This window comes from Ursus arctos, unplaced genomic scaffold (genome assembly GCF_023065955.2).
Source record: "Ursus arctos isolate Adak ecotype North America unplaced genomic scaffold, UrsArc2.0 scaffold_19, whole genome shotgun sequence".
Taxonomy (NCBI): domain Eukaryota; kingdom Metazoa; phylum Chordata; class Mammalia; order Carnivora; family Ursidae; genus Ursus; species Ursus arctos.
The window spans coordinates 25434766-25458687 of record NW_026622863.1 but is presented as its reverse complement, the minus strand read 5'-3'; the positions used below and the strand labels follow the sequence as shown (position 1 = coordinate 25458687).

The following is a 23922-nucleotide window of genomic DNA, read 5'->3' as shown; positions in this document are numbered from 1 at the left end:
TTTCCCTTAGGTTATGCCTCAGGGAGCTTGTTCGTCTCCCTGCCATTGCTAAGATGTTTCCACTTTCCTTTGGACCTGGCTACATCTGCCACATTCAGCCCGGTCTTTCTAACGAAGGTGAAATCCCTTGAAGTCAGACTGCTAAATGCTTCTTTTGCGTATCTTCCAATGGCAATAGATTCTGGCACACTCAATTAATACTGGTGGAATTGAACAGTAAGGAAAGCTGCCTACCACGGAAGGAAGAATAAGGATGGTTTTGTAAATTCCCATCTTCCATGAAGCAGAAAGTGGCATGAAATCATTAGTAACATAGTCCCCTGATAGTCCCAAGAAATAGCTCAAGACATCATTAAGAATTCCTAAATTTGCAAATACAGCCAGTTCTCATTATTCATGGTAGTTATGTTCTATAAAGTGAGCACAGACTCTGAATTAGCAAATACCGAAATGTTGCTCCTAGGAGAAATACAGGGTTAGGTTCCTTTGAGCCTCTGGTCACCATATTTTTGTCAAGTGATCAAATGCATAACCTTGTTTTATGTGTGTTTCTGTTTAAAGACATCTTATTTTTAATTTTTTTTTCCTGTAAATAAACTTTTTAAAGCTCCACGCCCAGTGTGGAGCCCAATGCAGGGCTTGAACTCACAACCCTGAGATCAAGACCGGAGCTGAGATCAAGAGTTGGACGCTTAACCAACTGAGCCACCCAGGCACCCCTAAAGACACCTTATTTAATATATATTGTTAATTCATTAGTATCGAACTTACAGCCAAGAGCACTATAACTCTTGCCTGGTTGAAGCTTATCTGATACATGTGTTTTCTCTGTAAGTTGCATCATAGCCTGCCCTCAATAACAGTAGACCACACTTCTGCATTATCCTTAGGAGCTATTTTAAACAGTGAACCAAAAGCACAAAATATGAAAGATGTAGCACTAAATAAACAGGAAATAAAACACCTGTCTACAGTATGAAAATTGAAACAAGAAAGCAGAGTGTTGCCTCATTCAACCTCAGCTGGGAATGTGCATACTGAAGGACTCAAAACTTTTGCCTCTCTGTACATGTCCACAAATGACCATGAAAATACTGCAAGTATTGCTGTGTGGGTTACAAATAAATTGATGTAAATAGGTGAATTTTTAAGTACAGAATTTGTAAGTCAATGAAGAATGACTGTACTACCAGAATATATTGATAAAACATTAGAGCTTTTGCTTATTTCCAAGTAGAGACTATGATGACCTTGTTCACAGCACAATTCTGACTTTGGAGTCCATTCTTTAATTTATACAAAACATCTTTCTGGCAAGCGATTACCTTCACTTTCTTGGAACTCTTTGCATAAGTAATTGCCACTCACTAGAAGTTGTCTGATTGCTCGGAGTGGGATGGTACATTTTCCCCAAAGAAACAAAACTGGTTTGCTCTGATTATATGTGAAGGCTAGGCAATCATTTAGACTCCACTGCCAGCTAGGTGGAGTCTCCCACTGCCACCCCCCCAATGTTTATGATTTAAAGGTGGCCTCAGCAAAATCACAACTGACTCACGTTAGGCACCTTTTCCTATATGAAGAGGATTTTGTAACACTGTCTTAAAAAGCCATTCTTTTGAGCTAAATCTTGCTCTCTTTGGGTCATATCTTCACTTACATTTTATTTTGCAAGCGGCTGCTCAGAAGTTCATTTTTGCTGTTTTCTTATCGATTCCCATCTGGTTGCAAAGAATGGATGAAGAACTCTAAAACACTATTGTTACCCTTTCACACAAGCCAGAGGCAGACACACATATGTTTCAGAAGTCAGGGAAAGGGGTAAATCAGGAATTTAGAGTGTAAAGGGAAGACAAAGCTTGGCAAGATTTCAGATAATGAGTGAAGAGAAGAGGCTCTGGAACTTCTTACTGTGTCTCACTACAAGTGAACTTGGAGTTGGTTCCAACAGGATTGGAATCTCAGCTCTGTTATTTATTCTTGCTGCCATCCTAGTGGAATTGGATAACTGCACTGAGAGTGGTTCCCTCTTCTGGGAAATGGGGAACGTGATACAAACCTCCAGGAATGTCTGTGAGGACTAACTGAGATAAAGTTACGTAAAGTGCTGAGCTTGAAGTCTGGCAAATTACTCTGAAAACGGGAATTGGTGATTGTTGCTTTTACTACAATTTTCTAGATTCCTAACTAGCCATATGCCCTGACGTCTGGTAATACATATTCGTAGAAACATGGAAGATTGGAGCTGAAAGAACTGCTCTAGGGCAACGTGCACACTGTGCCCAGGAGAATATTGGCCGAACAGGATTAACCAGTGTAGCATTCCACAGCTAGTCAGGGCAGAATCAAAAGGAGAATGCAGCTCTCTGAAGTCCAGTTCGCGACTATTCTGAAAAGTCCTTTGTGCTCACATTTCCCTTCTAGAAATTCCTTCTACAACTCTCATCTGTCTCCCACCCTTTCTTCCTTACCCAACAGCCCGGTAACCATTGCTCTGTGGACTGTTATCTTCTTTGGCAGAAAGACTTGCTGCTAATAGTAACAGCCAAGTAAAGTATTTTAGAGCAGGAATTACTGAGCATAATTTCTTCATATTTTTTGACTACATATATAAATATAAATATCTATCTATATATATATAGCTATGAGCAGATCCTCCTCACAGTATATTAATGCAATAAAAAGCAAAAAGGATCACGGAAGTTACAGAAGGAATGCTCTTTTAAAATGAGATCAGTTATTTTGTAGTTCTCTGCAATAATTTGCAAGATGCTCCTTTGGAAAAGCCCAGGGGGAAATGCCACCTGATACATAAACCCCAAAGCTTATAAGTGATCATGCAATGACGGGACAAGAGAACTGGGCTGCAGAAACTGGACAGGGCTGGTTAATTTCCACCAAGCCTGTCTTACTGAGTGGAGGCATAAAGTGAGCTGCTTCAGGAGTCAGCAACCTTTCCATTGGTGTGGAGGTGTAGGGTGGGTGATGAGACAAGGCAATCCTCCGGGAGCACTTGCAGGAACTCAGCAGGGCCACAGAATGATAGATTATGTGGCATTTAAGTAAGAGGTTATATCCAGCAAGACATGGTAATTCTAAAACAGGGCATGATAGGCGTATGAGTCCTACAGGTGAAGACGAGGTCAGAGTCTGGAGTGTGTGATGATCACATGAGAGAGGGGTCTACTGTTGTGGGGTTTCAGCTAAGGCAGCTGGGTACCCCACATGGTGGCAGAAGCTCCAAGGTAGAGCCACTGGGCCTACCTCTGCTCAGCTTAATTGGGTTATACAAGCAGGCATCAAAATTTGGAAGTGGTTAGGCAGGCCTGGTAGGATTGGTGCACCCTCACCTATTTTATCACATGAGAGATTAATCTTTGCTACAAATTATTCATAATTATTCATAATTAACCTTGAGCAAATAACAATATTGCTTAGTGGGTACTGGAAGGTCTGTGGGACAGATCCTCCTATTTCTCTATGGCTGTGTCCCACTCACTCTTATTCATCAACCATTTTTGTCCCCTTTCTACTCATATGCAACTGAACTGATAAGCCACAAAAGCCAGCGTAAGATGTAACTTAATCAGAATATCCTTCCTGCAAAAGATCTGGAACTGTATTTAATCTGCTAAGGTAATAGGTTTATGTGAAACACAGATGACTTAACCAGCCCACTAAGCTATTCTATTTGCATTTTATATTGAACATGCCTATAATATTTTCTTTGTTAGATGAAACTGACATTTCCATATGATGGTGAATGCTAAATTGTGAATAGCTTTCATCAGGTTTTGCTTCAGCAATTCCATCATTCTACAGGCATAGAAAGAGATCACAGTGAATACACATAAGCATCTAACACATTGCTTTTTTTGGTATAGTCTGTTCAGTGGCTTAATTTGGATTTATGCAGCATCTCACTTATCCAGAATCCAACTATTCAGCAGCTATCTTACTTATCAGGATTTAATTGAAAATAAAAGCCCTATAAAAGACAGAAAAGTTGTCGCTGAAGCGACATGTATGGAAGTTCAGGAATGTCAGTCCCTCAAACATTAAGTCTCAATTGGATGTAAGACCCCCTCCCAGTACCAGGTTTGAATGCTACACTGATGGAGTCCTTGGAGGTAATGGCATCATGCAAGGCTGCCCTCCCTTGAAAGGAAAAGTTGTGCAAGCAGGAGATGGGCTCTTAGATCTTTTTTAGCATGAGATATTCATGCAGGCTATTTTGGGTATGTTGGCCCCTGTGCAGAATGGGAAATGGCACTGCTGGTCCAATAATATTTGTGCTTCTATACCTGAAATTTCTCTTGGTGTCTAGGACATCTCCTTAATTCAGCTCCCACTTCTTTAGAGGGCACCTGAGAATATCTGAGTTGAGAACTGGGGGACAGAGAGCTCCTCCACTTGCCTGTCATTCATAATTAACAGGAAACATCGCCTGTCACACCAATAGAGCTCTCAAATTTAATAGCAGCATCCACAGGGAATTCCACACCCCTGGGTGTGGCTGGAGGGCTATAGAAAGATCTGCTGGCAGCATACTTGAGTGGCAGATGAAGAAATCTTCCAGAAAAGTATTTGTCCTGAGTAGAAGGTCTGGGATATAAACTTGACTCAAGAAGAATGACAGGGTAATAAACAGGGGAGGTTTGGGGCACAGGATATCTTCTACCATGAAGATGATCCTTCATTCCTCCTTCTTCCAGGCCAAAGCCCAGGACACGGGTCTGAGTCTTGGTGATAAGTAAAAAGTTCATGAGCTAGTTTCATACAGAGCCTTTTTGTGTGGTGGGACATAGGAGCCAGAAGTGCATGGGACCAGGGCAATTGAGTGCAGAACAAAAGTGAGATGTTTTAACCTGAAGCAGACATGGGTGCTCATGCCCTATCTATCCCAGCTTCAACAGATTCCCCTTAGCGACTGGCATCATGATACAGGATAGCCCCAGCTTTGACAGCAGGGAGAAGCTGGCAGACAGCAATGCCACCAGCTTTGGGAATGACTGGAGGCAGTGCTTCGGCTTGGATAGCAGCCACATACCCTCATAGCATTTGTGACAGGACAAGGCACACTCACAGAGACTGATATGCAGCAAAGGACTCAGAGATCAGGGACAGAGAGGACTTATGTAAACACACGTGATGTCCCTAAACTGGGTTACTTCCTAGAGTATGTGAGGGAGGTTTTGAATGAGAATGGAAGTTCTGCAATTATAGGTGGATATCAAAGCCACACACATCCACATGGGCATGGCCTGAAATTGGTTATCTCATCAACCTATGCCTGGAAACCCTGTGAAGAAAGGATGGGTGCCAGAAGTGGTCAAACTCTATTCTCTTGGACATGATAACTGATTTAGAAGCTTCTGTCTCTGTTTCCCCCAAAGCTAACAGCAGTACTATATTGTTCTTTAACTGTTAATTCACTCATCTGTCTCCTCTTGTGAGCTGTAAGCTCATTGAGGAAAGGGACTATATTTTATTCATCTGTGGATTCCCACTACTTGACACTGTCAGGCAAAGAAGAGACACTGAAACAATGTTTGCTGGATGAATAAATACATGAATAAATCAAGAGATGTCCCAAATGAGCTGGCTATCTGAGATAAGGTTATGTAAATAAATGAGGATTGTATCCCAGAACATTGTGTGGAAAGAAGTGGAAGACCCCATTTAGAGCCCTAGAGGGGCTGAAGGGAGTTCAGGAGGAATATGTACAGTCCAAAGCTGGCTCCTACATGGGCTCTTTCAGAACCTCCTAGAACCTCGTTAGCTTGTAGTCCCTAACGGTGATCTAACTATTCCAAAACAAGTCGTTACAACTCAGCAATGATCAGAGAGGGTGTCAGTCCCATACCCCAATACTTCAAGGTCTTGATAATTAAAGAGGTTAAAGAGTAAGAAGAGTAAGGTCCCTACCTAGTGAGAAGGAATGGCAGTTAAATTTGTGCTGCCTTTAGATCCATGGACTTCAAGAGGGTTTGATTCTTGGCCTTGGACCATGATTGCATATACTCCAGGGGGATACAAACCTCAGGTAGCTGTGGGTGGTAGACACTGTGTCACAGCACAAGACCACTCCCTGTCTCCTTCTCTGGAAATGTAGAGAGAAGATCCACTCCCCGGTGAGCAGTCCCAGGCTGACCAGCCAAGGTTCTATAGTGACGGTTCTGGTACCTTACTAGGCGCCTTGGCCAGGTGCCCTTCAATGGCTGATAGGTGGCTAATAATCTCTTGATTCCAAGCCCCAGAGTTGTGACGTTCTAGGAGGGAGCTGATCCACAGTGGTCCATGGAGATCCCAGAAGTAAACTGTCCTGAATACCAGTGCCTGACTGTGATCACTGGACCCTGGCTACCTTCTCATGGCCAGGGGCTTGGAGGAAGGAGGCTTAACCAATGAAGGGCTCATAAGTCAAAGATTTATGAGTCTGTATTTCCAAGCAGGATTTCCCCACCTAGGTCTGGGGCTATGAGCAAAGGACTCAGGAGTCTGGAGGCAAATGGACTGGGGATACAGAATCTAGGCTGATTGTCTCCTTAATAGCCAGGTGGCTCATTGCCACCCATTGAGCCCTGAGATGCTGTGGGTAGGGGAAGGCTTTAGGAAGCAGCTTGATTACGCTTCCTATGGCGGTGGGGGCGGGGCGAGGTGTTTCCCAGCTATACGGATCTCAATCTCTTGATTAATCTACACTTACTGTTAATTCTACTTTATTTATTTATGAGAGTGACAGCCAGAGAGAGTCATAGCAACACATTTTCTTTTTCAATGTTTGAATTTTTAAAAAGTTTATTTACTAAAGTAATTTTTTAAAGTAATCTCTCTACACAGTGTGGGGCTCGAACTCATGACCCCAGCTCAAGAGTCGCATGCTCTTCTGACTGAGCCAGCTAGGCACCCGTAAATGCTTGTATTTTAAAACAAGTCTATATACTCTTTAGGTATGACTTTCTTAAAATAAGCAATAATTTGAGGTATAGTTTTCCACTCTAAGAACTTTCAACTGCCTTCTGTTCCTAGATAATTAGGTTTTACACAGACTAGCAATTCTAAAATGGTTCCTCTGTTTTTGATTGGTCAAGAAACTGAGGGTTACAGACATTTTCATGATATAATATGTAGTGTTTTCAGAATTTCCATCCCTTTATGCTAAATTGACACATATGCATATTGGCTTCAGATTTTCCATTCACAAAGTGTGAGTGTGTGTGTGCAGGTATATGTGTGTATTTAATAGTCTGTGTATATATGTGCCTGTGTGTTTGTATGTGTGCGCACACACATATGTATGTATACTGTATATATAAGGTGTCTGTGCGCATATTTATATGTGGAGTGTGTGTGTGTGAGCCTATAATAGGCATCTACTCCACATGGAGTATGCAGTAGAATGAAGTGTCTGTTTTTCTGGACCACCTAAGGGCAAAGATCTTGTATTCCATCCTTATATTGAAACGAAGTTTTTGAAAAAAACTGAAAACCATATTTTTATTCGAAAAGATTGAGTAGAATGGTACTTTAGAAATAATTTTAGTCATTTAAATTTAAGGCCCTGAAAAAATTCCCATCCATGGTTCGAATCTATTCTCTGGCCCAGAGCCCAAAGCATTTTCATTAGATTGAGAACTGGATACAATTTCGTTTACTTTAAGCTTTTGCTGCTCAGAATTTTGTTCTTCAGAGACAAGCTAACAAGTGTCGATGGCCACGTTGGCCTCAATAATAGTTCTCCTTTCCTTGAATGATCTATTTCGGTTGCATTATTATCATTTAAAGATGGCCTTGTGCTTACAGACACAGTCTCAGCGAACGTATCAAGAATGCTGATATTTCCTCTATGTGGTTCGGCCTCTCCAGTTAGTCACTTGTTTGGAGAAAACATCCTTAACTTATAGTCCATGAAGCCATTTGCCAAAGAGAGGCTATCTAAAGACGTCTATTTCATACTGTATTCTTGCTCTTACTAAAGGAGATCTTGCCCAATTAACTATACTGAGACTTTTTAAAAAGTTTTAAGCATTAATTAATGAAAATTTTATTGTAGTCTTTTCAATAAATATATCTGACATATTAGTAAGAAAAAGACAGATTACCCACCAAAAAAATGGGCAGACGACTGGAATAGAGACTTCACACACACAAAAAGAAATCCAAATGGCCAATCAGTGCTCAAATTCATTGGAATTAAGGAAATGCAAAATAAGTTGCAATGAGAGACCACTTCTACAGCCCCTGACTTGGCATAAATTGAAGTCTGGCAATAGCAAGTGTTGGTATGGGTGTGACAGAACAATGGGACACTCATACACTGCTGCTGGAAACGTAAAGGTACTACTTTGGAAAGGAGTTTTGCATTAATTAGTAAAGCTGAATAGATACATGCTCCTTGACACCCTCCCCCCAGATCCCTCCCAATAACTCAAAGCAGTGGCTCTCAAAGTGTGGTCTCTATTCCTGGCTGGTAGCATCAGCATCACCTGGGAACTTCTTAGAAATGTAAACTCTCAAATGCTACCCGTGTTCCACTGAATCAGACACTCTGAGGGTGAAGCCTTGTCATCCGTGAACCTGCTGGGGGATGGTGATGAGCTCTCAAGTAGAAGAAGCACCACCTGAGAGAAATCTGTGAGCATGGGCACAGACTACACAACAAAGATGTTCACGGCAACAACCGCGGATTCATCAGCAGGAATACTTTGCGTTCTACTTATGTAATGGAATATTAGCCGGTAAAGAAAATGAGTGCATTCCACAGATAGAGCTTTTTGTCATTATGTTGAAGAAAAGAAGCAAGACATAAATGAAAAAAAAAAAACAAAACAAAAACAAAACCCTGAAGAAAAGCAAGGAAGTGATCACCTTAAAATCCAGGAAAATGGTTATCAATATTGGAGAAGGAGGTATGATCAAGAAGGAATTTGCAGTGGGGGACTGGAGTTTCTGAGAGGCTGGCAATGTCCCATGCTTTGACCTGGGAAGTGGTTACATACTCATTTGCTTTATGATTATACTATAAACTATATATATATATGCTTTTCCCAATATATATTTTATAGTAAAAATAAACTTTTGTGTCTACCAAAGCTTTCAGTGTTGCTACCAAAATCAAATTTAACCAAATTATAACCTGCCTACCTTTGTAAGTCTGCTTGAGTCTCCTTCCCTTTATAAGAAGGTCTTCCATAGCATCACTATTTCTGTTCTTATTCTTTTTTTTTTTTTTTTTCTCTTCCAGCTAGGGAAAGAGAGTTGGGGACAGACTCTAAGACAATCATTTATATCAGCCAGAGTCATTATCCCTTCCTCTCCCTGAATATGCAGAGGAGTCCAAAAGCAACCAGGCTTCTCAGTGAGGGTGATATCACCTACGTGATCCAAGGTTCTGCTGCCATGTGTTGTGACTTTGCTCTTTGTCTGCAACCTTCTTTAGTGGTTGTTGGTAGACTCAATTCACGCACAGTTAGATGAGAAGAAACAACACATTGGATCTTTTACGCATAAGAGTAATAATATAGATGCTGGTTGGCTCGTACTTGAGTTGTCGAAGTTTAAAGCAGAAGGTTCTTTTCAAACAATTTTGAAGTCAGGTCCTTATTTTTCCTGTGCTTTGATTAAGACAGGTGTACTTTGCCCACAGGTCTATGATAATTGTGTTGATAGCCATTTACCCTTTCACTCTTTCATCAACAGTAATGATCATGTGAGTACTAACACATAAACAAATATAGCTACATATCATGATACAACATACCAGGCACAGTAGATGCCCCATGAACACTAAACTGACACAGCAGATCTGTCATATACAAAACATATCTAAAAATAAAACTATTATTATAAATTGCTCTACATTTTAGCTGTCTCATTTTTCTGGTGTGCGTGTATTTACTTTTTTATTGTGTGAATATATATATATGTATATATATAACACATAAAATTTGCCACTTTTAGTGTGCAATTCAATGGCATTAATTATATTTGCTATGTTGTACAACCATCTAGCTGCCCGGTTTTAACCCTCATTTTAATGCCTTTGTTAGCATTGACTTTGATATTTTGAATTGCTTTTTTTAAAACTTTCTATAATACTGCCCCTCCCTCTTCCGACATTTTATCTTTTGCCATCTTTGCCAGGTCCTTGGTCTCATTTAGAGCCTAATCAGGTGTGGTATCTCATATGTGTGGTACCAGATTTCTGTGTCAACAGGACTTTCTGTCCTGCTTTAGCTCAGCTTACCACTGTCCAGTACTGGAAGCTGCTACATTAAACTATGGAGAGCTAAAAGTTAAAAAAAAAAAATCCATTCTTACTAGGAAAAATGTAGACTCTTGGTTTCAGGATCCTTTGGGACCCATCATGGGTTATCTAAAGTACCAAAAATTATTAGCCTGATGTCTTAGTGGAAGTACTCAGGATATTAATTCACCAGTTGTATATAATTCCCAAGTTAGTCTCTTGTGCCAAACAGTGACTAATTAAGCTGTGGATAATGTCATGCTGCAAGCATGATAAAACAATAATGATGATGGTAATAACAATAGCTAACACTGAGCGCTGGTAGGTGCCAAACATGGTTCTAAGGCTGTTATGTGCATTACTTGAGGTAGTCATCATTATAATTCTATGGCACATATACAATTATTAGCCTATTTTATAGATGAAGAAACTAAGACTCAAGCGAGGTAAAGTATATGTGCAAAGGTTATAGGATTTGAACCCAAGCAAATGGATCCCAGAGCCTCGCTCTTAGTCACCACACTATTTAAGAGTAGAACCCAACAGAATGCTTTAGTCTCGTGTCCCTTCTAGGAGGCACCCTTCTAGGTTGCTCCAAGTGAAAACATAGACAAAGAGGTTAGGAACAAGAATAACACACACACACACACACACACACACACACACACCCCTTTATTTCTTTGGGGTTCGGTGAGGAGTGGGGCATGGAGCTGGGAGAATTCGCCTGTTTAGTAATCAGTTAATAATAAGTGTTAAAAGAAAGGCATTTGGAAAAAAATATCATGGCAGTTTAGTTGGGAGGAGATTATTTTTAGCTACCAGGCAGGAAGGAGTTGAGTACACAATGTAGAGTCGTCAAAGGTTTTTCAGCACAAAAGGAATATAATGAAAGCTATGCTTTTAGGGAAATAAGACTGCCGTTAGTGAATTATTATGGCCTGGAAGGAGCGAAGACTCAAGGTGGAAAGGCCACTTTAGAGATGTCTATAGGAACCCACAGGAAAGGTAGTGAGGGCTGGAGCGAGGGCAGTGACTGTGGGCACGGAGAGGCTAGGAAAGGGTCTGCAGAGGAAGGCCAGAGGGACGGATATGAGGGGTCAAGTTGACTCCAAGATTCCAATCCGGGTGAGTGACAGAATGGGGTCTCATGAAGAGAAATGGGAAAGCTGGGAGGAGAAAAGCATCTGGGAGGGAAGTGCAGGCACAAAATTTAAAGCTCTGGCAAGATGCATAGGGACACTGTTGAGGAACTTGAATTGGAGAGGGGAGTTACAGTGGGTACCTAGAGCTTCTACAGAGCATGGAGAGTCAAAATCATGGAAATGGAGGAGAAGTCAAGGGAGAATGTAGAGTCAAATCAAGAGTGATAAAGACAGAATCCTGGGGGAACATTTACATTTAGAGGCAGTAAGACGTCAGAAAGGATCAAGTCAGACAGATAGGAAGAGAATTGAGAGCAGCATGGCCTAGAAGCCAAAGGAGGAGAACATCTGGAGAGCGAGGGGGTGACAGACAAGGCGAAAGATCGTGGAAGACATGCCATAAGAGTAGGCATTGGAGGAGAAGGGCCTTTCCTCCAACATTTAAAGGAAGGAGGAGAGGATGAAGAAAGCTATAGATGTGGAGATGGTGAGAGGAGGAGCCCTTAGGGAGCTCATGGGGGAAGGCCATCCAGCAAACAGCCAAAGCTCAGGCAGCATGGAAGTACTCGATCAAAGTGCAACAGGGTCGCAACAAACACAGTGAGCAGTGCGACATGGAGTCAAGAGGAGAACGACAGTAAAAGATACTGGGGGAATGAGGGCCACGCGATGTGGGATGACACATATGGTGAATCAACTAGCTCAGTTCTACGACTTTTTAAAAACTGCCCTGGACTGCAGGGAGCATATATGTAGAAGCAGCAGACAGTGGAGTTCAGTCTGGTTTGGGAGTCAGAATATGTGTCCAACTGAGGGACAAGAGGTCAAGGTCACTAAGGACTGGACAGAAAGGCCAGAGAACTGGGAGAAAAACATTGCCTGGTATCATCATACCAGCTCAGCTCTCCCTTTAAGATAACCTGCTCTGCAAGCATAGCTGACGGATAGCCTCCCGTAGTCTTTGCACCTTTGGACTCACCCAATATTTCTTCCAGGCCAGGCTGTTTCCAGGCTGCTCCAGTGAGGACTGAACTTGGTGGAGGTACTGCAATGGGCCACCCTTTCCCGTGTGGGACTATTCTCACAGTTAAGTTTGCTCAGGGACCAAGTTCAGTTGGCTTGGGTGAAATTTTTCTCTGACCTCTCTGCAGTCTGAGGCTCTTCCTTCCCAATTCCTCCTCCCTCTCTCCTTTCACAGGTGTTAGAACTGCCTGGCAGTTTGAAGATTCTTCCTGCCTGACTCCCTCTCACTTTATGCTTCCCAGGCATTTCCCCCAATAAATATCTCACATGTCTAATTCTATTTTAGCTTCTGCTTTTTTGGAAGTCCTGAATGGACACACTTGGGCTTGCTATTATTAGTGGAGGGCCTAGTGAATGCAAGATGTAGGCAATGAGGTGGCTACGAAGATGTGTAGATGACGTTCGTGCAACTCTTTTTCAAATTATAGACTCACAGGGAGATGCAAAAATAGTACAGAGATTTCCCCTATACCCTTCACCCTGCTTTCTCCAGTGATAACATCTTATATAATTAAAACCAAGAAATTGATATTGATATAATATTGTTAACAAGTTCATATGATTTGGGGTAATCTGTTTCTCATTATGTTTCTGTCCACATCACAGATATATTGATCTCCTCTCCATTGCAAAAGGCCACTTAAGTAACAGTTCCCTTCCAAGTCAAGCAGCTCCATAACCACAAGGTTTTAAATGCATTGATAAAGTCATTAGGTGGAGGGACAAATAGGAAATGACATATGTCCACTGAGGAGACAGCTCCCCATCCATCCATCCATCCATCCATCCATCCATCCATCCATCCATGTCTGCCCAGCTTTTCCGAAGCGTCAGGAACTATATGCTGCATCTACTGCATTAGGATACTGATATCAAAATGGTAGCAGCAGCTACCACACCTCTGTTTGGATTAACATGCAACGAGGAACCCGGATATATAGTTGTTTTCTGGGCAAAGGATACCCAGATCTGTCCTGTGATCCTTTTCACCTAGGCAGTAACTCAACTGGTAGCAACTGTATGCTCAGCAGCCAAGACCATGCCTTTTTATGAGTCATTGTAAAGCGCCAAGTGCATTGACATATACTTCATAAATGCTACATAACAACAAGTCAGTGAACCTAAAAGTATTGGATTCAGTATTCGAGACATGAAATCCAACTTATGCTGTTCTAGAAGCAAGGCAAACAAATAAATCAACCCCAAATCAAATAAAGCCCACATCCACCCCCGGCCAGCAGTGGGTGCTGTCTGGAATGCTCTCTATGCGCGAGTAGTTCTCTCATGAAGGGGCACTTGTTAGTACTTTACCTGACACATCACATCCAGTGCCTTGCCTGTGATTTGGGAGGAGAGTTTTATATCTGACCCACAGCAGACAGCAGGAACACTATGTTCTTAAAGCTCCACTTCCCTTTATTTGATGCCAGAAAATAGTATCTGGTGAAGCTTCAGAGAAGAGCAACAGTCACGCACTGAGCAATTAGACTGGTCCTGGGGGGCAGTCTGTGCAGGCAGTACTGGGAGACCCTGTTTGTATTTCAAAGCCAGGATTTAGTTTTCCGTGAAGATATAAGTCTCTTTGGGGCTGCTTGCGACTCCTTGAGAGTTTAGGCACACGACCTAGAAAGCCTGAAATGCCACAGATGCTGTTCTGGCAACTGAACCGGACTACAGCACAGTCGAACGCTTTTCTGACTCACAGTCCAGAGCTCTGAGCATGATCTGGGCTGTCTGATTTGGGATCTCTGGGCACAGCCCCCTTCTCTCTAGAAGTCTGCCATCTTGGTTCTACACATGAACATGACTGACTTCCATCCATATCCCCTTAGTCATTTCATAGTGATGACATCCTTGGGAGCAAAGCCCAGCCCTCTAGAGCAAAAGACTGATGGCAAAGCCACCGTAAGAGGGGGAGGCAATACCTCTGACATCTCTGGGAATGACGCATGCAAACAAGATCACATTTTGAATGGAGTCTAGAGGAGATGCTATCCTTTAGTGGTCATTTCCAAAAGGATTTTACTCTCATTCAGCTGCAGCCAAGGGGAGGAGAGCCAAGGAACCCATGTAAGACACCTAGATTTGGCCAGTGAAGTGTTGAGGGGAGGACTGAGCCAAAAGGCAAGGTACACAGCCAAGAAACAAAAGATAAAACCGCCACCAGATGCCGACCTTGTTAATTCTTTTATGAATGCAAGTGATTCCAGCCACTTGCTGCCTGGCCCAGACCTAGCTCATCACATCCCACATAAACATAATGATGTTTACAGTGGTTAGGACAGTGCTTCTCAAACATTATTGTACATACAGTTACCTGAGGAGTTTCTTAAAAAGGCAGATTTCTGTTCTTTAGCCACAGAGATTCTGACTTGGCAGGTCTGGGATGGGACTTGAGAAATGTACATTTTCAGCAAGCACTTCAGTGATAGAAGCAGATGTATTGCCCATCCTATTTTGGAAGTCACTGCTTTAAATCACTGCCTTTCAATCTTCCTTAGGGTGTGATATTAAGAAGTTTAGAGAAATACCTTCCAAATAATCCAGCCCAAACCTCTCATTTTGCAGATGAGAGGAAATTGAGGGCTTAGGTAACCTTCTCAAGGTCACTCAGCCAGGTAAAGGTGGAAAGTCAGGACTAGAAGCAAAGACTAGTGACTGTGCCTTTTGCATTTACTATACCTACCATATGGTTTGTGGAAACACCTCTCTTTTAGGTGCAGTTGGATATATACGCACATAAGTAGAAATTAGAATATGTCTGAATTATTTTTAAGAACTGTGTATCCTTTGAAGCAATTGGTGAGAGCTTCAGCGCTGCCGAAGCAAATATTCAGAAGGAAATGGTACTCACCCTCTCGAAAATCAATGGTGAAGAAGATGACGGAAGGGACTCATAGTTGTCCTCTGAACAACCACGATATCTGGGTTCCCCCAAATCAGTGCCTGGGACAAAACAGAGTAAACAGTTGCAAGAGATTGCATTTATTCCTGATGTTGCATTAACATAATAAGGACTTTCCATAAGCTGTGCTAGAGTCAAATGAGATTTAAGTCTCATAATTATGCTCTTCATCTTTAGGTTAATTTTTCACTTTACTTCATGTGGCCATGGTAAATTGAAGCTGAAGGGTTCTGTGTCTCAGCAAATTCCAGATGCGTCTTGACAAGGGATGCTGGAACATTAGTCCATAGTTGTTTGGAGACCCCTCAGATATGGGCTACCAGGCTCTGAGAACTTCTCACTCACTTGTTTTCTAGTTCTTCTCTTTATATATAAAAATGAAAACTGAGTAGACCCTCATTTCAAATGAATGGGGAATCAGAGAAATTGTGCCAAGGATAGTGACTAAATCTTCACAATTTAAGAGGTTGCCCTCATCCACTGACTTGTTCATTATTTAATAAATATTTATGAGGACCTTTTATACGCCAGGCAGTTGTTCTGCTCAGTAGTGTATTTTTACCCAATGGTAAGCTGATAGGCCAGAATGAGGGTAAATACCCACCACCACCTACACAAGTCACTTAATAGAAAGGTTGTGGTCTTATACCATCATGTGTTGTAGAGGCAAGAGCACTCAACTGGGAGTCAGGAGGTCCTGACTCAAATTTCGGCCACTTTGATATAGCAGAGTTTCTCAACTTCGACCCTACTGAGCTTTGAAGCCACATAATTCTTTGGTGTGTGGGGAGATCTACCCTGTGCATCACAGGGTGTTTAGCACCATCCCCGGCCTCTACTTATTAGATGCCATTAGTATCTCCTAGTTGCGGCAATCAGACATGTCTCTAGACATTGCCACTGCCAAATGTCCCCTGCAGGGGAGGCAAGATAGTCCCCGGTTGAGAATTACTGGATATAATAATAACCACTAGTTTTGAGCACCTATTAGCGCACGGTGGTACAGCTGGATATACATCACACTCAGTCTTGAAACCAGCATTGCAAAGTAAGCAATACCATCCCCCGTTTTACACATGGTAAAACTGCAGTCCACAGGTGTTAAGGAAACATCCCAATATTATACAACTGGTAAACATTAGAGATGTGAGCCCAGGATTTTGAATATTAAGGCTCATATTCATTGTTCCCTATTTTTTTCTTTTGCTATATTTTATTTTACTTTATTTTTTTAAATTTTATTTATTTATTTGACAGAGAGACAGCCAGTGAGAGAGGGAACACAAGCAGGGGGTGGGGGAGAGGAAGAAGCAGGCTCCCAGAGGAGGAGACTGATGTGGGGCTCGATCTCGAACGCCGGGATCATGCCCTGAGCCGAAGGCAGCCGCTTAAGGACTGAGCCACAAGGGCGCCCCTATATGTTTTTTTTTTAAAGCAATACAGTGTTACAAATACAGATGAATCTCCTTCTTAGACATTTTCACTCTGTTCCTCTCACTTCCTTTCCCCAAATAACCATTCTATTGAAGCTGGTACCATATCCTCCCTGGGAAAGATTTCATACTCCTTCTACACATAAGTATGTTCACACCATATACAGCACTCCAAAAACGTACAGAAAGGGTACATCTGCTTCTGCAATTTGCTTTCTTTACTCAACATGTTTTTGAGGTTTTTTTTTTTCCTATGGTAAAACTATAGTTCTAATACTTTTATTTTAATTACAGTATTGTAGGAAATGGCCACAATGTGTTCAAGCATTCCCCTCTTGGTGGGCATTTAGTTGGTCTCCCATTGTTACCATCACAAATTGCGTGGCTGGGAGTGCAGCCGTGTATGTGTAAGAGTTTCTCCAGGACACATATCTCAAAATGCGAATGCTGGGTTGCAGGCTGTGCACATCTTCAACTGTATTACATATTGCCAAATCACTCCACAACATGATTGCACTAAATTACACTCCCTCCAACAGACTGTAAGAGTTTTCATTTCTTCACATCCCTGCCAATGCTCAGTATTTTCAAACTTTATGTTTGCCAGCCTGATTAGGCGAAATAGCATATAATTATTATTTCAAAACCTTGTGTTCTTAACCACTCCTCTTATTGTCTACACTGCTGGAAGCTTCAGTTATGTAAAATGGAGAAAATACCTTTGCCTATTCCTATGAGTAGTAATAAATTCTTCTGGTGTAGTATGTGAGTATATTTTGTAAATATCAAGTGCCACTTTCATGCGTTGCTAGTGGTGGGAGAGAGTATTTGCAGTCTCTATAGCAGGCAATTTGACAAAATCTATCAAAATTCAAATGTGCATATATTTAAAAAATCTTTAAAAAATCCTAAAAAATCTCAAAATTATAGAAAACTCACAAAAATAGTGAAAAGAATCCTTGGTGTGACGCAGATTGTCAAAATGTTAATGTTTTATAATATTTGCATTATAATTCTCAATCTCTTTCTCCTTCTCTTCCCTCCTCCATCTCTCTTTCATCCTGTATATATCTATAAGCATCTATAAATGTACACACATATATATTATCTTTCCAAAATCATTTTACCGCTGAAAATTTTGTCCAAAGACATTCCTTTATCTAACCATTGAAAAGTTATAAAAAATTAGGAAATTAGCATCAATACAATACTATTACATAACCCACATAGCTTATTCAAATTTTATCCATTTTCCAACAAATGTCCTTCATAGTGAAAGAAAGAATTTTTCTTCCTTTTCCAGAATCCGATCCAATGTCATTTGTTGTACTTAGTTGTCATGTCTCTTTAGTCTCGTTTAACATGGACGAATTCTTCAGGTTTTGTTTTGTTTGTTGTCTTTCAGGCTATTTTTGAAGACTATTGATCAGTTATTTTGCAGAACACCCCTCATTTTTTGTTTGTCTGACGTTTCCCCATAATTAGATAGAAGCTATGCATTTTTGGCATGGAAGTAATGCTGCGTCCTCCTCAGCACATCACGGAAATGTGCACCTGGTGTCAGTTTGCCCCACTGCTGGGGCTGCCATTTTGATCACTTGGTTATGGTGGTATCTGCCAAGTTACCGCTTTCCCCTTTGTCATTAAGTATCTTTTGGGGAGATATTTTGTAACTACAGACATGTTCTGTTTATATCAGGATGGACTCAGATTTAGTAGGTTGTATTGAGTTACTGTCCTTATTTATCATGATGACCAGAGTGAACACTCATTCAAGCTGACCTCTGTGTCCTTTTGATATACCCCATTCTTCTTTAGCACTTCCGTACTTTCTGGTACCATAAGATGTCCCAGATTCATCTCATGTCTACCGAGCTCCTGTCCTGGACCTGACCATTTTTTAAAAAATTTAATTTAATTTAATTTAATTTTTTTAATGTTTTTTTATTATATTATGTTAGTCACCATACAGTACATCCCTGGTTTCTGATGCAAAGTTCGATGATTCATTAGTTGCATACAACACCCAGTGCACCATTTTCTAAGGAGCCCTGGTTCCTTCGAGGGGAGAATGCTATTGAGAAACCAAGATACGGATGCTAGGTGTGTTCTTTGTTACAGGTGCACCTAACTTTTTTTTTTTTAAAGATTTTATTTATTTATTTGACAGACATAGAGACAGCCTGCGAGAGAGGGAACACAAGCAGGGGAGTGGAAGAGGAAGAAGCAGGCTCCCAGCGGAAGAGCCTGATGTGGGGCTCGATCCCATAACGCTGGGATCACGCCCTGAGCTGAAGGCAGACGCTTAACCGCTGTGCCACCCAGGCGCCCCAGGTGCACCTAACTTTTAACCTAGTGATTTCTCCTTCAGAAATTTCTGCAACAGATATACCTATACATTTGTTAAAAGATTTATGTAAAAATAATTAATTGCAGCATTAAGAGCAAAAGGTTAGACACAACCTAAAGGTTCATCAAGAGGGTTAAGTACATTATTTAAAACCATATAATTGAATACTATGCATCCATAAAAGATTGAGAAATTATTTCCAAAATAGATTAAGTTAAAAAAATCAATTTATAGAACTATGTATCCAGTATGTTACTATTTATGTACTAAAACGGGAAACCGTTTAGTCTTAGTTGCTGAAAAATGCATAAAATAGCTCTGGAAAAGCTTACAAAAACCAAAAAATACTGAGTGTGGGTAGGAGAATTGGGCCATTTGGGTAACAGAGGGAAGAAGGCTTTCATTATAAACTTTCTTGTACCATTTAAATTTGGAACCATATGAAGCCTTAAAAAAATACTATAAAACATAAAATAAAGTATCATTTCAATATAAAGTATTGATTACTAACTCAAATATCAAAAGTGGAAATCTGTTTTCTGGGACAATAGGTTAGCTAAAAGCATAACTGCAATTGGATAATTATCTCTTAGCAGAAATATAAACAGTCTTATGATACTTTTATCATTTAACTTCTCCATCAGCGATATGGGTATAATATTATCAACCTAAAAGCCAGAGCAAAGGAAATTGAAGCAAGAGTGAAAACACAAAGTGCCAAACTACTATGACTGTTAGTCATGACACAGTGTCATATTTATATGAATTTAAGAAATATCTGTTCAATGAAAGGACAGACAGATGGATGAAGTTATAAGAGAAGGAGGATGAAAGAATTATGCTTAACCACTTGAGTTTCAGGAAAAGAACTTTTAAAAGCACAGGAATGCATTAAGGTAGATAATCTTTAATGCACTGCTGTTACTCAATACTTCATGTAAGAACCGTGATGCTCCAGGCAGGCCACACAGCCTAGCAGTTAAGACCATGGGTGTTAGAGTCAGGGAACTGTGTTCATACTCTGGCTCTGCTACGCTAGCTCTGTGACCTGGGGCAAGTTATTTAACAATTTTGTGCCTCAGTTTCCTATCCTGTAAATTGGGACTCCTAGGATAGCTGTGAGGATTACACGTCGTAAGTTATTACCTGTAAAGCACTTAAAAGCATGCTGACACAGGATAATCACTCAACAGATATAAGCTACATTTGTTTTTATCTTTATTTAATTATGGTAAGACCATTTACTATGAGATCTACTCTCTTAATAAAATTTTAAGAGTACAATACAGTTTTGTTACTATAGTCACAATGTTGTACAGTGGATCTCCAGAACTTATTCATCTTGTATGAGTGAAACTTTACACCCACTGATTTGCAAGTCCTCGTGGCAACCACCATTATAGTCTCTGCTCCTATGAGTTTGACTACTTTAGACACCTCACATAAGTGCGATCATGCAGTGTTTGTCCTTCTGTGACTGGCTTATTTCACTTCGTTAGCATCACGTCTTCTACATTTATCCATGTTGCTGCATATTGCAGATTTTTCTTAAGGCTGAATAATGTTCCATTGTGTATACAAACCACATTTTCTTTATCCATTCATCCATAAAAGGACATTTAGGTTGCTTCCACACCTTGGCTACTGTGACTAGAGCTTCAATGAATGTGGGAGTGCTAATATATTTTTGGGATTCTGATTTCAATTCTTTTCAATAAATATCCAGAAGGATTGCTAGATCATATGGAAGTTCTATTTTTAATTTTTTAAAGAAACCTCAACTGTTTTCTTCTCTCTCTTTTTTTTAAGATTTTATTTTTAAGGAATCTCTATCCCCAACGTGGGACTCGAACTCCAACCCTGAGATCAAAAGTCACATGCTCTACCCACTGAGCCAGCCAGGCACCCCTCTACTGTCTTCCATAGGGGCTGTAATATTTTACCTTCCCATCAACAATGCACAAGTTTTCCAACTTCTCTACATTTCCCCAAATACTAGTTGTTAAGTGATAATTCTTATCATCATGAAATTTTAGAGCTAGAAGGGCCCTCAGAGATGATCTAATTCATGTCTCTTATTTTCCAGGTGATGAAAGAAATAAAAATGGGGCTTGAGGAGAGAAAGTGGTGGTCCAACGTGGCACAGTCAACCAAAGCAGATTCTACCCTCGAACATCAGTGGTGGGATTGCCAGTTGTGTTAGGCTGTGAATGACCACCAGCTCCTTGTGGCCCCTCCCACCAAGGGGATAAGTCTATTTCCCCATTCCTCGAATGTAGTGGAATTGAGCTGTGTGAGATCTGAGCCTCAGCCTCAAAGGGTCTTGCAGCTTCTGCTCTCATTCTCTTGGACACTGCTGCTCTATGACAAGGCTTGGGTTAGCCTGTGGGAGGGAGAGACCACATGGAGTACAGACAAGAAGTCCCAGCGGAGGCCCTTTTAGACCAACAACTAGTTGGCCAACTGCCAGACACGTGAGTGAGAAACCCCTCCCTAGATCATCCAACTCCAGCCAAGCCACCAGCAGACCACAAAAATCAATTAAGTTGGTCCAGACAAGCAGAGCTACCCTAGCTGTCCAGCCATCCTAGCCATCCCATGGAACTGTGAGCTAAAAAAATAAATATTTGATGTTTTAAGCCACTAACTTTGAGAGCGGTGTTTTATACAGCAAAAACTGATAATGAACCCAATGATGGCCCCTCTTCAATGATACCACATTTATAACACATCTCTAGGATGTCTGGGTGACCAGCTATTCACCAAGATTAATTCTCTCTCCCACCTATGCGTTGCCTGGTCCATGTCCCTTTATTCTCAGGAACACCCCTGCCTCTGGGTAGGATCCTACCAAGGCAGGGAAAGATCCATGTCCTCCAGGGTTATAGAACATAATTCTGCAGCAACAGCAAGAAAGATTAGCAAAGGACCCAGGGAACTGCTGGCTGGAGAGCCCTCCTATCCCATCTCTTCCTTCACAGACTCTAGACTGCTATGCAAATATGCTGTTGTTAAGTTATTCCTGTAGGAATAAAATGGCTTAGCTGGCACTGGCTGGAAGATGCTGGGCAAACGGGAGAACATCCTCTAAAAATGAAAGCCATGGAATGATTTTCTTGAGTCACACGATCCCAAATTTTCATTAATCATCCTCCTTTTCTCCCTCATTTCCCTTTTACTTGGCTTTCATTAACAGTACCCACCCCCACCTCCATCCATCCCCTCAAGATGCCCATTTCCATTTCTAGAAATCAATTAAGGATTTCCTGGTTCCCATTAAATTTAATACCTGTATCCTTCACCCATTCCCCATCCCTCCAAGTTCAGGCATTTTTTCATTTTTCTCTTTTAAGACTTTCTTTCTTTTTTTTTTTTTTTTTTTTAAAGATTTTATTTATTTATTTGACAGAGACAGCCAGCGAGAGAGGGAGCACAAGCAGGGGGAGTGGGAGAGGAAGAAGCAGGCTTCCAGCTGAGCAGGGAGCCCGATGCAGGGCTCAATCCCGGAACGCCGGGATCACGCCCTGAGCCGAAGGCAGACGCTTAATGACTGAGCCACCCAGGCGCCCCTAAGACTTTCTTTCTAACTGCTCTCATACAGTTGAAAAAACACTAGGCTCCTGATTAAAGTCCCAAGATTCTTCTAATCACAATCTTAGGAGGTTCTGGCTCCCTGATTACTAGGAGGCCAAGTGCACTAGGCAAAGGGAAAACTGGGCTTGGGAGACAAGAGTGGAATCAGCTGGGGACCCGGAAATCGTGAGGGGAGGAGAGGCTGATGACAGCGAGTGAGCTGGGGTCAGACGGGCTGCTGGTCCCTTGTCGGGGCTCATTCCCTTGCTTCTCGCTTGGTGCTGGACACAGCATTCAGAACTCCAGCATCCTCAAACTGTGCACTGGTTTTCTGTGAATGGCAAGTCTCTTCACGGAACTCTCCGAATCAACAGAGGTGCTCTGCCCACCCAGGCGGGAGGAAAATGGTTTTGACCACTCCCATCAGCCTGTGGGGTGTTTGGTACTTTTGAAAGGTGCTTTAGAGGAGGAATGAGGAAATCTCTGTGTTGTCACCCTGGAAACTCTGGTTCATGACCTTATCAGCCCTTTTGGAATTTCCCTGGTTGGTTTTCTGTCCCAAATGGCGATCTTCCACTTTAATTGAAGTTTCTGGGCATTTGTATAAAAATGGCTGCAGTGATAGGAGAGAAGACATAAGGGAGCTCAGATTCTAGGCGTCATGGGAGCTGAGGTCCGCTGGCCAAAGCACAAACGTCCCTGAAGGGAAAACAAGATTCCCCAAGGACAGTGATATAAATGTCAACAGCCTCTGAGCTACTTCATCTTCCCGCAGGAATTTCCCAAACCTGACCACTCTCTCCATTGCCAACAGAGAATGGAAGAGACATGGCAATCTGAGCCGTCAGGTTTGAAAACAAACCTCTTACTCTTTACAGCAAGGGGACTGAAGTTTTTCAAGAGAAAAATCTAGCTGCTCTTCAATTTATCAAAATGTGACAGGCCAGTGATTACAAATGCAAATGTAACCTTTAGGCGCTATAAGCAAAACAGGACTCACACCTAAGCCTGTCTGCCTGTTGCCACCCTGCGCCCAGTAGGCAGCTCGGCCTGGATTCCTTTCTGGATGCCACTGAGTTTATAAACCTATCATTGCAAATTCTGCTGTTTTTTTGGGGGGGGGGGAGGGGCAATGAACTGCTGTACATTTTAAAGAATGACTATACAGTTCCCCTTTAAAAAAGAGATTTATTTATTTCTTTTTGAGAGACAGAGAGAGAGAGAATGAGTGGGAGGAGGGGCAGAGA

General features: G+C 41.5%; 1 protein-coding gene across 1 annotated transcript in view; it reads right to left on the bottom strand.

Annotated features, from left to right (window-relative positions):
• ZFHX3 (zinc finger homeobox 3) overlaps positions 1–23922 on the bottom strand; it is a 1297849-nt gene that overhangs the window by 389275 nt on the left and 884652 nt on the right. The window contains exon 13 of the mRNA XM_057314209.1: positions 15269–15360. The gene's annotated coding sequence lies outside the window, so the exon portion shown is untranslated. The remainder of the gene's footprint in view (positions 1–15268; positions 15361–23922) is intronic.